This window comes from Pseudorca crassidens, chromosome 9 (genome assembly GCF_039906515.1).
Source record: "Pseudorca crassidens isolate mPseCra1 chromosome 9, mPseCra1.hap1, whole genome shotgun sequence".
In the NCBI taxonomy this organism is placed as follows: domain Eukaryota; kingdom Metazoa; phylum Chordata; class Mammalia; order Artiodactyla; family Delphinidae; genus Pseudorca; species Pseudorca crassidens.
Genome location: NC_090304.1, coordinates 92024715 through 92036474, shown reverse-complemented (window position 1 = coordinate 92036474; position 11760 = coordinate 92024715). Strand labels below are relative to the sequence as shown.

At 37.8% G+C, this 11760-nt stretch overlaps 2 pseudogenes; both read left to right on the top strand.

Moving 5' to 3' along the window:
- Positions 1–2561: 2561 nt before the first annotated feature.
- Positions 2562–3751, top strand: LOC137231180 (NXPE family member 1-like; annotated as a pseudogene).
- A 6966-nt stretch (positions 3752–10717) lies between these two features.
- LOC137231179 (NXPE family member 1-like) lies at positions 10718–11235 on the top strand (annotated as a pseudogene).
- Positions 11236–11760: the final 525 nt, after the last annotated feature.

Genomic DNA, 11760 nt, shown 5'->3' with positions numbered 1-11760 from the left:
CTGTACAGCCACATGTAAATCAATGAAGTGAGAACACTTCCTCACACCATAAACAAAAATAAACTCAAAATGGCTTAAAGACTTAAATACAAGACATGATGCCGTAAAACTCCTAGATGAGAACATAGGCAAAACATTCTTTGACATAAACCATAGCAATGTTTTCTTAGGTTAGTCTCCCAAGGCAATATAAATAAAAGCAAAAATAAACAAATGGGACCTAATCAGACATATAAGGTTTTGCGCAGCAAAGAAAACCATCAGCAAAATGAAAAGACAACCTACAGAATGGGAGAAAATATTTGCAAACGATGCAAGTGACCAGGGCTTAATTTCTAAAATACACAAATGCTCATACAACTCAGTAACAAAATACAAACGACATAATCAAAAAATGGGTAGAACACCTAAATAGACGTTTCTCCAAAGAAGACATACAGATGGCCAACAGGCACATGAAAAGATGCTCAACGTCACTAATTATTAGAGAAATGCAAATCAAAACCACAATTAGAAATCACCTCACACTTATCAGAATGGCTATCATCAAAAAAATCTACAAATAACAAATGCTGGAGAGGGTGTAGAGAAAAGGGGACCCTCCTACACTGTTGGTGGGAATGTAAATTGGTATAGCCACTATGGAAAACAGTATGGAGGTTCCTTAAAAAACTCAAAATAGAGCTACCATATGATCCAGCAACTCCCGTCCTGAGAATATATCTGGAGAAAACTATAATTAGAAAAGACACATGTGCTTCAATGTTCACAGCAGCACTATTTACAATAGCCAAGACATGGAAACAACCCAAGTACCCATCAACAGATGACTGGATTAAGAAGAGGTGGTATATGTATATAAAATGGAATATTACTCAGCCATTAAAAAAGAATGAAATATGGCCATTTGCAGCAACATGGATGAACCTAGAGAATATTATACTTAGTGAAGTCAGAAAAAGACAAATTTATATGATCTCACTTGTATGTGGTATCTAAAAAATAATACAAATGAATCTATACACAGAACAGAAACAGACTCACAGACATAGAAAACAAATTTATGGTTACCAAAAGGGAAAAAGAGGCAGGGGGAGGTATAAATTAGGAGTATGGGATTAACAGATACAGACTACTGTACATCAAACAGATAAGCAACAAAGACTTACTGTATACCACAGGAAACAATATTTGATACATTGTGATAACCTATAATGGAAAATAATCAGAAATATGTAGGTAGATAGATAGATATAACCTAATCACTTTGCTGTATACCTGAAACTAACACAATATTGTAAATCAACTATACTTCAATTAAAAAAATAAATACATAGAATTTTTAAATTATTTGAGGGAAAATTAACAAATTTATAATATTAGGCTCTACTACTTTTAAAAATGTTAAAGCTTTTCGTTCAAGGTCTTTTAAAAATGTTCTTTAAAAGAGTTTTCAAAATGCCTCCAACAAGGTCAGAGATTATCTCCTATTGTATTTTCCAGTGATTATTACTGGTATAGATAAATGCTATCTTTACAAGTTTATTTTGTATCCAGCTCCTTTGTGACTCTGTAAATGCTAACAATTTGCTAACTCTGGTGGGGGTTTTTTGGTGGACAATAACAACATCTGCAAAAAATAAAATTAAAAAAGAAAAGAAAAATGAAAAATAAGACAGTTTGCTTCTTCCCTTACAATTCTCATACACTTGTTTGTTTGTTTGTTTTGTTTTATTGTTCAGGACTTCTAAAGTGGATAACATTTTTGTCTTATTCCTGACCTTGAAAGGAACTTGGGTTCTGTTCATTTTTATTTTTAATTATATCTCATTTTCTTGTTTCTTGTCCCTTTTGATTTACTCTATTGCTTTGTACCAACCACGTGGGTCTTATTGATTTTATTGCTGGGGTGCAGTGGACCTATTTTTTTTGTCTAAGCTTTATGTGTGTTCTAAAGTACAAAAGGGTTGACAACCACCAGTCTATAACCATTGTTCTCACAATTACCTGACTTGATTTCATGTGAGGCTTTTGAAAAACATAAACTCTCGGGCAAGGCATTTAGTGATTATGATTCAGCTGATCTGGGCTGCAGCTTGAGAATCCATATTTTTAGAAAAGTTTGCAGGCACTTCTGACTATCGATAAGATTTGGAAATTACTGAATTTGAGAACCTATAAAAACATGATCTAGTGCTAAAAGGATAAAAAGGAACCTCTAAGGTTCTAAAGATTTTTCAGTAAGAAGTTAACAGATGTTTAGGTGGTTTGGGGGAAAATGTGGAGGTGGCCAGCCATCCTGGAAGAGGTGTATTAATAAAGAGTGAGAACTGAAGGAAAGGAAGGTCAGCTCCAGAAAATAAAAACAGTTACTCATTAAAATGTATCAATAGAATGCAAAAAAGGAGTGGCAGGAACTAGAGAGAGTTAAAAAAGAGGTCATAGCATAAAGCCATATCAAAATTAGACTTTACCCTCAGGGTAATGAGAAGCCATTGAAGGGATTTAAGCAGGGAGGGATGTGAAGAGAGTTTTGCTTGAGAAGGACTGATTTAGCAACAATGGAGAAAATTAATTGGGGAGAAAGCGGAACTGAAGCTTTGACCCTTGGAATGACTTCTACAATTCAGGAAATAAACAATGGTGACTTGAACTATAATACAGCTGGGGAAGAAAAGACTATTAGACAAGGGTAAAAGATATACATAAGTAGAACTAACAGAAGGTAATGATGACTGGTGATAAGATGTATAAGAAAAGGAAGAGTAAATGCACTGGAATCAATTTATTACTCATAAGTATTCTCTGAGCTCTCTATTTTGGATTTAATATATTTATCTACAACTGTTCAGGCATTCTCAAAAACACTGAGGTTAAAGATAAACGTGTAGTATACATTTTATTCAAAATTGTCAGAGTTTAAATAAAATTGATGATAATATGTAAATAAATATTCAAACACAGAAGAAGTAAAAATTATTTGGACAGGTTCATTTCATAGTATGTCTCATTCCTTGCCCCTTCAGTTTGGTTCACTCTAACTTACCCATTTCCCTCTGCCACTGGAACAGCTCCACAAAGTCCCCATACCCTAAAACATCACCGAGCCTGTCAAAGTCACCAACAGAGACTGAGCTGAGAATAAAGGGGATCATGGATCCCAGCTGACCCCACCCAGACCCTTCACCCACGTGAGCTCCACCACCAAGCGCCACACACAGCAAAGCCACCCTCCTCAGCCCTCGAGACACATACTGCAGGGAGGATCAGCTAGACGTCCTGCTGGAGGTGAGGGACCACTTGGGACGCAGGAAGGAATATGGCGGGGGTTTCCTGAGGGCCAGGATGTCCTCCCCAGCCCTGAAGGCAGGCGCTTCGGGAAAGGTGACAGACTTCAACAATGGCACCTACCTTGTCAGCTTCACCCTGTTCTGGGAGGGCCGGGTGTCTCTGTCTCTCCTGCTCATCCTCCCCAGTGAAGGGGTGTAGGCTCTCGGGAGGGCAAGGAACCAAGGCTATGACAGGGTGATCTTCACGGGCCAGTCTGCCAGTGGTACCTCCCATGTCAATACTGTTTGTGCCCTGGTTTTAAATTCAAGTGCTGAACTGTGTGAGAACCTGGATACTCGTGTCCAAGAATTCTACTTTCTGACCTCAACACACACTCTGTGAGGCCCTGACTGACATGACCACCAGGAATGGAGAAATTTCTTATCTTACTGTCAAGGAAGAAGCTTTTTTTCACAGCTAAGTATAATTTTAGATACCCTGAGAGGTGCCCACAGGCAGAGATACATTGCCTACCTCAATTAATATTGAGCATGGGGCTTCCCTGGTGGCGCAGCGGTTGAGAGTCCGCCTACCGATGCAGAGGACATGAGTTCGTTCCCCGATCTGGGAAGATCCCATGTGCCGCGGAGCGGCTGGGCCCGTGAGCCATGGCCGCTGAGCCTGCGCGTCCGGAGCCTGTGCTCCGCAACGGGAGAGGCCACAATGGTGAGAGGCCCGCGTACCGCAAAAAAATATATATATATATTGAGCATGACCCTCTCAGATGCCTCTTTAAGGTCTGATCAGGTATGCGGCATCTTCCTGAGCCCCCTGTTCATGACTCCTACCACCAGGGTTGGCATTCTCACTCAGATGTTCAATAAAAGAGGGCTGCCCAAGGTGAACTATATTATATATGCCTGTCCTTCTCCATGATGACCGGTATTCTCAGATTCAGTCATATCTTTTACTGTAGACCTAGGTTTTACAAAATATTTTCAATGGAAAAGAATTCTGCTGTGTTAGTTAATAGATGTTACACCAGAAAAGGATTCCTTGATAAGTGTATGGTAACATCCATGCTTCTTCATCCCCCATATCATATTCTGTAGATTCTACCTCTTAAGTATCTTTCACATTTATCCATTTCTCTCCATGATTACTGCTCTTACCTGAGTTCAGATCATCATCATCTCGTCTAGATTACTTGTCACAGGTTCCTTTCTGCCTAGCCTACCCTCTCTAATCCATTGTCCACACTGCAGCCTGAGTCATCTTTCCAACGATCCAACTCCTTCCTACTGGTCATCCCCAATTGATCTCAAGATCAGGTATTCTCAGATATTCTCAGATATCAGGTTGGAGGAGTCCTCCATACTCCCTGAGTTGTGATCTAGTGATTTTCGGAAGCCTCCAGTTGAACAGACCTCCATAAACTGGGGTGTAAGCATGTTTCTCATATCAATCATGGCAGTGTCAATGCCAAGATTTTCTCCCATTCCTCACAAACATACTTACTTCCTGGTCTGCCAGCTCTACCATAAGCTGCAAAACACTTCATGAGTCACTTTGGGAATTTACAAAGGATAACTTATATGCCACCACAAATCCCAGAACCTGTGGGCCAATCCCTGAGACAACCTATCAGTTCCAGACTCTTTGGCTACTTTGCTAACTTTCTGTAAGTCTCAATCCATTTCCTTTTCCCTTTCCATTCTTTTTTTTCCCCCTAGGGATCCATTTTTTTTCCTGGGAATTCACTTTCCTTAAGCTTGGTCATAGAGTGGAATGCTAGGTTCTCAGCAACCCCTTTCTCAGCAGCTTTCTAAGTCAAGCTTACAGTCTCTTCCCCTTAAGCTCCCAAAAAATACGCTAAGAGGAAGTAACGTATGGATAGCAAACATGGAAAAATAACATGCATTTCAGATCTTACAGAGTTATCCAAGTGTTGGCTTCTGATCAATAGTCTTTGATTCCCTTCTGAAACAAGTAAAAGCACAGTTGGGTTTCTGTTCTTTCCCTTTGATCTCTGATGGTACCCCTCACCAAATCTCTTCCTACCCAGTAAGTGTCCTTATGCCTAAGTCCCAGTAAGGATGAAAATGTGTTGATCCCTTCCTTTCTCTGGATTGAACCTGAAGAGACATCCATAGTAGCGAATGAGGTACCACTTATATCCGTTGTACTACCTGGCACCTGGGTCCCCATTCCCCCGTGTCCCCTTTCTGCCTGCTACCGCTTACCTACACATGTACACAGGACTGGAACAAAGAGTGAATCAAAGGGAGCGTAAGAGCTTTGAAGTAGGAGAGTCAGAGAGTCTTTCATCAACTGGAGGAAAGAAATGCAGTGTATATTTATTCATGCATCAGACTGAACATGACTTTCTGCCAGCCACTTTGTGAGGTATCAGGGACACAGCAGTGGACCAGGCAAATATATTACCTTCCTTCATAAAGCTTACAACCCTCGGAAAGCAAGTTTCTAGGAAAAATGGAAGGTAAACATAGCAGAAAACATATATAAAGAGGGAAGCAGGAACCCTATGAGAAGAGGTCTTCATGCCAGGCTAAGAAGCCTGAACTCCTTAGGTAAGTGATGGGGATTTTAAATAAACAACTTTAAAATAAAGGATTTTAAGCAGTAATGCAGTTGCATTTGCAATAAGAAAGGATGCTCTGGCAGTTGTGTTGAAGAATTTAGATGGGATAAAATTGAGACGGCCTGGCTAGAGGCTGACAGTAATCTGAGAAAAATACTGTATGAACTTGAATAAGTGATGTTTAAGTAGAGAGAGAGGAGGACTTTCAGATTAGATAAATACTTTGAAACTAAAATTCCAGGACACACTGATTGCATGTGACAGAAGAGCAGAGCTGCCCTGGACTTCAAGGTGCTCCCAGAAAGGTAAATAGTTTTCCTAATGCATATACAATGGATATACAATAAAAAATCCTAATTCATATACAATGCCCAATAGATACAATATTTACAACAACCATAATAGCTTGCAGTTGTAGAAAATTTTAAATTATCCTTCACTCACAAGCTTCTATTACTTGTATTGTGTCAACAGACAGCAGGGTAGTTTGTTGTCTTATATTTTTGAAGGTCCAGTATAGGAGTTGAAACGATGAAACATCTTAACCACATTGATGTCTCCTGATATAACAGTAAGTTTGCTTTGTCCTGTGGTAGGTGGTGCTTAGCATGGATCTTCTAAGAGACATTCTGACACAGAGGAGACTTTATCAGAATCAACCCTAGCAATCACGATTTTCCAGGAAAACCATTCCTAGCAGGGGTCTGTGGTGTCAATCACCGTGGATTTTAAAGAGAGAAATCAATTCAAGGAAATTATTTCAAACTCTTTTTATAACAGATTTCATCTCAATTTATCCCAAAGGGGAAAGTATTCATATCCTACATCCATATTTAAACCCAGGAATGCATCTCCTAGAGTCAGTGATTCTGTCTGGGGGACATTCTGTACAAATCTCTGATGGATACCCACAGCTTCAGAGTAGAAACGTTTTGGTTTAGTTAGCCGAATTCTCTGTGGGCATACCTTCCTAACCTTTAGTGGATGCACTTAGCAGTTTTATATGGAGTTTTCCGTTTCATTAAATGTGTTTTAGTGTTAAACACAAAGCCATGTTACTTATGAAAGAACAATGTTTATACTTAGCTTTAAAATAACTTTCTTTAAAGCCTAAGAGTTTACCAATAACAATCATTTTGAGATGTACCTCAACTGATTTATTGCCTAATATTTATTCATTTATTCAGCAAATGTTTATTGAGATTCTAACAGATATGAGGCGTTATGGGCAAATGGAGAAAAATAAATGTTCAGCAAGGCTGCAATCTGAAAGACATTTAACCTACCAATTCTATGAAGGAAGTAAAAAGGCAGAAGGGCTTATGATAAGGTGGTATTTGACTTAGCCCCAAAGGATATCTGTAGACAGGGAATGAGGTGAAAGAGAAAACTCATAAAGATCATGAGTAAGGTTGCCAGGTTTAGCAAATAATAATACAAAGTGTCAGTTCAATTTCAGTAATTCCTAATTTCTTATGCATATGACATAAGATAAAGGGAAAATATTGCACGAGGAATACTGACACTAAAAAATTATTGCTCCTTAAAAATAATTCAAATTCAATTTAGTGTTCTGTATTTTTTTAATCTGATAACTCTACTCAGGAGTAAAATCGTCATGAACTTTGTTCAACAGCCCAAAGGAGTGAGAGCATTTGGTGGAATGTAGTGAAGCATGAGGCTAAAAAAAGGAAGAAGCTAAATCATGGAGGCTCTCAAGTACAAAGCTGAGGATTTTAGTGTTTATTCAGTAAGTTTTCGAAAGCTACAAAAAAACAATGAAGGAAGAGAGTGATGCAATCTGCTTTGTACTTTAAAGAGCTAATTCACAATTTAACAAAATGTGCATGACCTACAGAAAGACAATTTAAATTGCTACTAAGTGATATAAAATAAAATTTATACAAATAGATGAAAAAATACTGTTTGTTTCTGGGTGGGATGACTTGATACTGAAAAAAAAGTCAATCATCTCTGCGTTATTTTCTTATTGTTGCTGTAACAAAGTATCTTGAACAACAAAAATGTATCATCTTGAAACAACAAAAATGTATCACCTTGCAGTTCTGTAGTTCAAGAGTTCAACATCAGTCTCACTGGGCTAAAATTAAGGTGTAGCAGGACGGCATTCCCTTCTGGAGGCTCTAGGGCAGAATCAGTTTCCTTGTCATTTCAGGCTTCTGGAGGCTGCCCACATTCCTCGCAGCCCCCTTCCTCCTTTTTTACAAAGCTACAATGGTGGGTCAAGTCCTCACACCACATCTTTCTGACCCATTTTTCTGCTTCCCTCTTCCACTTTTGATGACTAAAGCGATTCAGATTGGTCCCACCCAGATAATCCAGGATAATCTCCCAGCTCAAAACCCATACCCGTAATCATATCTGGAAGTCCCACTTGCCATGGAAGGTAACATATTCACAGGTCTCAGGGATTATAAAGTAGATATTTTTGGAGGGCCATTAGTCTGCCTGCCACAATCCCTAAACTAATCAATAAATACAATGGAATCTTAAAACTATTACTAACATACTCTTAAAAATATTCAAGCCTATTCTAAAATTATCAAGTAAAATAAACATGTAAGACTGATCATAAGAGAATTTGCTATATATTTGAAATAGTCCTGCAGAGCGCTTAGTTTGACACTTGGCAAAAATGAATACCCTGACACATTAATATTATACAAGATATGGTTTATGATAATAAACTCAAAGGCTATCTTTCTCACCAAAGTATGCCAGTGCATTATTAGGATGGGTAGAGCAATGTTAAGTTTCCACGGTTATGATATTCAGCCATCCAGGATGTGATGATGTCAAACATCATAGAAGGTCAAACATGTCACATGGAAATTCCAACACAGGAATTTCATAGGATTATGAAAACTCTCTTTAGCAGGCCAAAATCTCCAGGACTTAACAACTCCTCCAGGTCATCAAGGAATAGCTAATCCAGAATTTTTCCAGTTCTGCAATCAGCACCATTTTGCCATTTGTCCAAAGGTTACATGCACAGAACAACCATGTTGATGACTATTATGTGGACATTGGCAACCAGAGACCACAAGGCCTACATGGGGCTAAGCACGGAAAGTGAAGCAGGTGGTCTCCCAATATCCGTTCCCCTCTCCCTCTTTAGTAATTGAACACCATAATTTTAGCTGGGTCCATTGTCACAAACTAAAGGCCACAGCCTTCTTTCAGCTAGTTAAGGCCATAACTAGATTTTTGCCAGGATTGTGAGTGGAAGTGATAAGGGAAACTTCTAGGTCATGCGTTTAAAAGTAAAACAACTAGCCCTCCCCTTCCTACTGGCTGAACTGTAGATATAATGGTAAGAGATGAAAGAGCCATGTTAGACCGTGGGATTGAAGTCATAGGTTAAGAACAGCACCTTAATTGTGGTGATGGCATCATGGGTTTATGCACATGTTCAAACTCATCAAACTGTACACGTTAAGTATATGCGTTTTTTTGTACACCAATTAAATCTCAGTAAATTTGTAAAAGGAATAATAAAATTAAGAGTATCACACCAGCCCCCCTGAAAAAAGAAAAGCAGAACAAGCAGACAGAAGGAACTGGAATCCCTGACACCATGCAACATCATATTAGTCCTGGCTTGCTCACTATATGACTGTTATATGAGGGATAAATAGGTTTGTATTTTTAAGTCATTATTATTTTCTTCCTATCTAATACAGAATATGATATTAGTACAGAAGTGCTGATGTAAACAAAACAAAATACGATGCACTGGTCTAGTGGTAGGAGAGTGACACAGCAAGTGACGAGGAAGCATGACAGGTAAGGAATCTGATGATCTCTGTTACCCCATAGCAAAACTCTTGGTGCACTGCTACCTGAGATACATTGGAAGACAGACCATGTGCCAAGAGAGCTTGTAATTCTAATGGAACTCACTGGAAAAATCTAAGAATATTGGTTTGTGTTGCCTGCTGCATGTCACTTTTAGCAAAATCCTATTTAAAAATATGAATTCAAGTTAGATATTTTAAGCTTTTTTGAAGTTTTTAAAATGTGGATATGTTATTTTTAAGCTATTTTTAAAATGTTTAAAAATATTCCTATGAAAAAAACGTTCACAGAAAAAATAAATTATTGCTTCGTTAATTGAACAAGGGTAAGTGATTTTATACAAAGACACCAACTGTCAGACCAGTGATATTCAGGTTAGAGACCAAGGCCTAAGTCAGCACAGCATCAGCAAAGATGGCAAAGAAATGATAGAACTTCAAGATTCAGTTAATACAATTAAGATAAATGGATGTTTAAAAGGAAAACTCATTTACCTCCTGGGAGACTCTACCCTGTGGTAGTGGACGCACTACCTACTCAAAGTTGTAAAAAGTATGTAACTATTTTATATTCTTTTAGAAATTCAGGCTGGTATAAAAATACTTTTAATAAGTATTTAATAAGTATTAAGTATTTAATAAGTATTAAATTCAGGCTGGTATAAAAATACTTTTAATAAGTATTTAATAATACTTTTAATAAGTATTCTCTCATTTTGGCTGTTTTATTTTCAACTTCACTTATCTTTCTAGATTTGAGCCTTTTAATTTAGAATATATTGTATTCCCTCTCTCAGAAGAAATGTTGTTCCTGTTTATAAATTCCAATGAAAACTTTACATTTTGATTGACACTTCACACATATGAACAGGTACTCTACCCTAGAGAGTAGGGAAGATCCAGTCAGAAATAATCTTGATGGGTGAGCATTTGAAATGGTAGGATATTCTTTTTAAAAATATTAATCATGTCCTTCTAGTTAGAAGGTTTATTTATTTTTTTATCAGCACTAAAATTTTTTATCTTCATGGAACTAGAATTTTTAAGAAACAATTCCCTCTGGATACAGAAAGACAGACACATTCCGAGTCAGTGGGGAAAATATAGCTACCCTTTTATCACTTTCCTATTCTGTGAAAGATGAGGATTATATCCCAGGAAACTGACCAGATATCAGCCATCATCATCAAAGAAACACAGCCATCACCACATTTGGCTAGCACTTCAGACCCTTCCGCGTTGACATTTTCATTCGCAGGGCCATCAGTGTCGGAAAGGCTATTGAATGACTATTCCTAAGAAGCCCGGACACTAAAATGATCCTTAAAACAGAAAACATCAGGGAGATACACATAGACACAAAGAGGTTTGGAGACATCCACGGTTAACATTCAATATCTTACCAGGAAGGACATTTTCAAAAATTTCAATGTAGGTGTCATTGATACCTAGGATAGCACCATTGCATATGGCACCAATAGTATCCACACACCTGATCATATGATTGGAAATCAGACTAATATGTACTTAAACTACATTTGTTAAAACAATATACAAAATCCCTAGGGACCAATCGGCAAATAATCCTATTTGTATTGTCAGAGAAGTTTTACTTATTTTAGGGACAAAGAAAATCAAATTTAAAAGATTCCATCTGGGCAGGGAGGACACTTAAGAACAAAGACAACCAATATAGGCTGCAAAGCCAGAAAAACAGACATGAAGAATGATTATGCCATGCCCAGAGCTTGTCTACATGTGAATGTTTTTATTCTGTAAGTAAAATTTGGGTCATGATTTCTATTACTTGTGGAGGAAAGCATCCTATCTGATACTTTAGTAGGGTAAAAGAGAATAAAAGTGATCATCATGATGGTCTAAAACAGGGGTTATCTAACTTTTTCTGTAAAGGGCTAGATAGTAAATGTTTTAGGCTTTGCAGGCCATTACCTCTGTCACAATTGCTCAACTCTGCCATTGTAGCATGAAAGCATAAATGTAGCCAAGACAACATGTAAACGAATGAGTATGGCTGTGTTCCAATAAAACGTCATTTATGGATATTGAATT